Genomic DNA, 5000 nt, shown 5'->3' with positions numbered 1-5000 from the left:
GCTGGCATCGTTTATGGTTAGAACTAGGGCGGTATCTGATCGCCTTCGAACCTCTAACTTTCGTTCTTGATTAATGAAAACATACTTGGCAAATGCTTTCGCTTCTGTTCGTCTTGCGACGATCCAAGAATTTCACCTCTAACGTCGCAATACGAATGCCCCCGCCTGTCCCTATTAATCATTACCTCGGGTTCCGAAAACCAACAAAATAGAACCGAGGTCCTATTCCATTATTCCATGCACACAGTATTCAGGCGGGCTTGCCTGCTTTAAGCACTCTAATTTGTTCAAAGTAAACGTGCCGGCCCACCGAGACACTCAATAAAGAGCACCCTGGTAGGATTTCAACGGGGTCCGCCTCGGGACGCACGAGCACGCACGGGGCGGTCGCACGCCTTCGGCTCGCCCCACCGGCAGGACGTCCCACGATACATGCCAGTTAAACACCGACGGGCGGTGAACCAACAGCGTGGGACACAAATCCAACTACGAGCTTTTTAACCGCAACAACTTTAATATACGCTATTGGAGCTGGAATTACCGCGGCTGCTGGCACCAGACTTGCCCTCCAATAGATACTCGTTAAAGGATTTAAAGTGTACTCATTCCGATTACGGGGCCTCGGATGAGTCCCGTATCGTTATTTTTCGTCACTACCTCCCCGTGCCGGGAGTGGGTAATTTGCGCGCCTGCTGCCTTCCTTGGATGTGGTAGCCGTTTCTCAGGCTCCCTCTCCGGAATCGAACCCTGATTCCCCGTTACCCGTTACAACCATGGTAGGCGCAGAACCTACCATCGACAGTTGATAAGGCAGACATTTGAAAGATGCGTCGCCGGTACGAGGACCGTGCGATCAGCCCAAAGTTATTCAGAGTCACCAAGGCAAACGGACCGGACGAGCCGACCGATTGGTTTTGATCTAATAAAAGCGTCCCTTCCATCTCTGGTCGGGACTCTGTTTGCATGTATTAGCTCTAGAATTACCACAGTTATCCAAGTAACGTGGGTACGATCTAAGGAACCATAACTGATTTAATGAGCCATTCGCGGTTTCACCTTAATGCGGCTTGTACTGAGACATGCATGGCTTAATCTTTGAGACAAGCATATGACTACTGGCAGGATCAACCAGGGAGCTGCGTCAACTAGAGCTGAGCAGCCGGCCGCCCGGGAGTGTGTCCCGGGGGCCCGCGCGAACACGCAAGCGTCCGCTCAATCATTCTGCAAACAGGAGGAGGCTGAGCTCCCCTGCACAATACACCTCGAAACCCTCTCAGGTCCCGGCGGCGCGCAGCGCCGTCCCAAGTACTTGGTCGGGTTCGAGAGAGGCGCAATCGCCCGGAGTTAGGCGAGTAGACGCTTTCGGTGCGACCACCCGTGCTCCCAACTGAGCTTGCCGCTGCCGACAGAGGCCCGGGAGCGTGCTGTCGTGGCATTGCCGGCGGGAGACAACACGCGCCACCTACGGTGACCGGCAGCTCCAACGCCAGCGCCACAGAAGGACAAAAGCCCACACTTGGGTGCCGAAGCGAACTCTCCCAGCACAGCGCACACGCCAACACATCCGCACAGCTGCGATACAAACCACCAGCGAGAACCGCTGGGGCGACCGAGCAGCAGACGGCGTCGCGGCGCCGAGCGCCGGGCGGCGGCGCATCCTCAACGCACACAGTCCTCAATCGGACCAGCACACTGCAGATGTCCACCGCGCTTCGCACCGGGCCCGCGAGGACCTACTTTGGCCGCACGGCGCCGCGCGCAGGGTGCGCCGGCGCGCAGCTGCGACGCCTGCCGCGTCCGTCGGCCGGCGCGCCTGCCACTGGCCGCCCCCACCAGCCGGCTGTAGCGCGTGCGCCCACGCACCGCGCGGCCAGCACGCCGGGAGGCGCCCCCTCACCGGCCGGGGACGGTCCCACCCAGCCACCGCCGCGTATCGCTTCACACCCAGATGCCGTTCAGTTTCGTCGGCATGGTGGGTATCGCTGGAACAACCGGTTAGTACCTCAACCTATCGTCGCCATCACCGATTCACCCCTAGCGAGAACAACCGCACCACAACGGGTTACCATTTCTTCATTTGCGTAACTTCACCAGAAAACGTAGGCGTCCATCGCCATTTGCAACTTCAACCATTATTGCATGCCTGTGTCAGGTGTCACGCCACACTACGTCTGCCCACATACACGCAACAAAATGTGCACGCCTAGACAATACGTGGAAGGTGGCCCCCGTACGTATGCGATGTCCATTGCTCGAACGACTGTCAACCGGCTTCTGTAGCATGTCGCAGATATGGAACGCGCTGCACCATGCCATCACGGTGTGTGAGGAGAGACGACTAGGTCCGAGCTGATCGCCATCCACGGCGTCCGTTCCTCCCACACGTCTCTATGGCGTACCACACTGCAATCCAGCTCTCATAGGGAGACGACACGTAGCTGCGTGCACAATATTTGCACTGTATGGTCCGCCGTTTTTGGGCGCAGTCGTTGTACGGTCACACATGTGCCACGATGTATCATTCAGTACATAAGGACGAATGTGCAGTACAGATTGTGGTTCACGCGTACGACATCAGCGGACAGTTGACACAGGCCGCACCACAACGTAGCCTGCGTACGTCGCATGCGAAGGGCATTGAACATGCAAACTTGTCACCAACCACCTTGCGAAGGCAGGGGGCAAGGTGGGGACGTGGGGAGAGGTGGGGGGGGGGGGGGCGGCATGTACGCCCTGCTGCCATCCACATTACAGTGTACAGCAGGAGCATGTGGAAAGTCAGCAAGACTTGCAAGGTGTTTAACATGAAGCGATACACAGGGGAGCGGGCAGTGCGAGTAGCGAACTATATTGCGAGGGTTGCGGGGTGGGCAACACTACACTAATTGAACGAGTCGTATAACAATTACAGAGCAGGTTTAGGCGACAACGTGGGTTACGATAGGCGACAACGTGGGTTACGTTAGGGGACAACGTGGGTTACGTTAGGGGACAACGTGGTTACGTTAGGGGACAACGTGGGTTACGTTAGGGGACAACGTGGGTTACGTTAGGGGACAACGTGGGTTACGTTAGGGGACAACGTGGGTTACGTTAGGGGACAACGTGGGTTAGGTTAAGGCACAACATGGGTTAGGTTAAGGCACAACATGGGTTAGGTTAAGGCACAACATGGGTTAGGTTAAGGCACAACATGGGTTAGGTTAAGGCACAACATGGGTTAGGTTACGGCACAACATGGGTTAGGTTAAGGCACAACATGGGTTAGGTTAGGGGACAACATGGGTTAGGTTAGGGGACAACATGGGTTAGGTTAAGGCACAACATGGGTTAGGTTAAGGCACAACATGGGTTAGGTTAGGGGACAACATGGGTTAGGTTAGGGCACAACATGGGTTAGGTTAGGGGACAACATGGGTTAGGTTAGGGGACAACATGGGTTAGGTTAGGGGACAACATGGGTTAGGTTAGGGGACAACATGGGTTAGGTTAGGGGACAACATGGGTTAGGTTAGGGGACAACATGGGTTAGGTTAGGGGACAACATGGGTTAGGTTAGGGGACAACATGGGTTAGGTTAAGGCACAACATGGGTTAGGTTAGGGGACAACATGGGTTAGGTTAGGGGACAACATGGGTTAGGTTAGGGGACAACATGGGTTAGGTTAGGGGACAACATGGGTTAGGTTAAGGCACAACATGGGTTAGGTTAGGGCACAACATGGGTTAGGTTAGGGCACAACATGGGTTAGGTTAGGGCACAACATGGGTTAGGTTAGGGGACAACATGGGTTAGGTTAGGGGACAACATGGGTTAGGTTAGGGGGACAACATGGGTTAGGTTAGGGGACAACATGGGTTAGGTTAGGGGACAACATGGGTTAGGTTAGGGGACAACATGGGTTAGGTTAGGGGACAACATGGGTTAGGTTAGGGGACAACATGGGTTAGGTTAGGGGACAACATGGGTTAGGTTAGGGGACAACATGGGTTAGGTTAAGGCACAACATGGGTTAGGTTAAGGCACAACATGGGTTAGGTTAGGGGACAACATGGGTTAGGTTAGGGGACAACATGGGTTAGGTTAGGGGACAACATGGGTTAGGTTAAGGCACAACATGGGTTAGGTTAGGGGACAACATGGGTTAGGTTAAGGCACAACATGGGTTAGGTTAGGGGACAACATGGGTTAGGTTAGGGGACAACATGGGTTAGGTTAAGGCACAACATGGGTTAGGTTAAGGCACAACATGGGTTAGGTTAAGGCACAACATGGGTTAGGTTAGGGGACAACATGGGTTAGGTTAGGGGACAACTTGGGTTAGGTTAGGGGACAACATGGGTTAGGTTAAGGCACAACATGGGTTAGGTTAAGGCACAACATGGGTTAGGTTAGGGGACAACATGGGTTAGGTTAGGGGACAACATGGGTTAGGTTAGGGGACAACATGGGTTAGGTTAAGGCACAACATGGGTTAGGTTAGGGGACAACATGGGTTAGGTTAAGGCACAACATGGGTTAGGTTAGGGGACAACATGGGTTAGGTTAGGGGACAACATGGGTTAGGTTAAGGCACAACATGGGTTAGGTTAAGGCACAACATGGGTTAGGTTAAGGGACAACATGGGTTAGGTTAGGGGACAACTTGGGTTAGGTTAGGGGACAACATGGGTTAGGTTAAGGCACAACATGGGTTAGGTTAAGGCACAGACATGGGTTAGGTTAAGGTACAACATGGGTTAGGTTAAGGTACAACATGGGTTAGGTTAGGTTACACGTTGTTGTAAGGAAAGGTGTGGGGGGGGGGGGGGGGGCGGGGCGGCAGGTTCGTTGATAGTGATTATAGTAAGTGAATGCTTGTGACATGATGAGATTTGTCACGTCAGGATGCACCTTTGGCTTATTAGAGGCGGCGCTCCAATTCTATGCTTGTGTCAGACCTGTGTCTTTGACTCATGTCATTGTTTGTGCGCTGTGACAGGAGGTACTATTGTGATGT

General features: G+C 53.8%; 1 non-coding gene across 1 annotated transcript in view; it reads right to left on the bottom strand.

Annotated features, from left to right (window-relative positions):
• The window catches only part of LOC124772171, a 1909-nt gene extending 774 nt beyond the window's left edge, over positions 1 to 1135 (bottom strand). The window contains exon 1 of the ribosomal RNA XR_007013840.1: positions 1 to 1135. This exon is cut by the window's left edge and continues 774 nt beyond it. This is a non-coding gene — a ribosomal RNA (small subunit ribosomal RNA).
• Between the last annotated feature and the right edge of the window lie 3865 nt (positions 1136 to 5000).

This window comes from Schistocerca piceifrons, unplaced genomic scaffold (genome assembly GCF_021461385.2).
Source record: "Schistocerca piceifrons isolate TAMUIC-IGC-003096 unplaced genomic scaffold, iqSchPice1.1 HiC_scaffold_936, whole genome shotgun sequence".
NCBI classification, from domain to species: Eukaryota; Metazoa; Arthropoda; class Insecta; order Orthoptera; family Acrididae; genus Schistocerca; species Schistocerca piceifrons.
The sequence above is the reverse complement of the archived record's forward strand: the minus strand, read 5'-3'. Positions and strand labels throughout refer to the sequence as shown.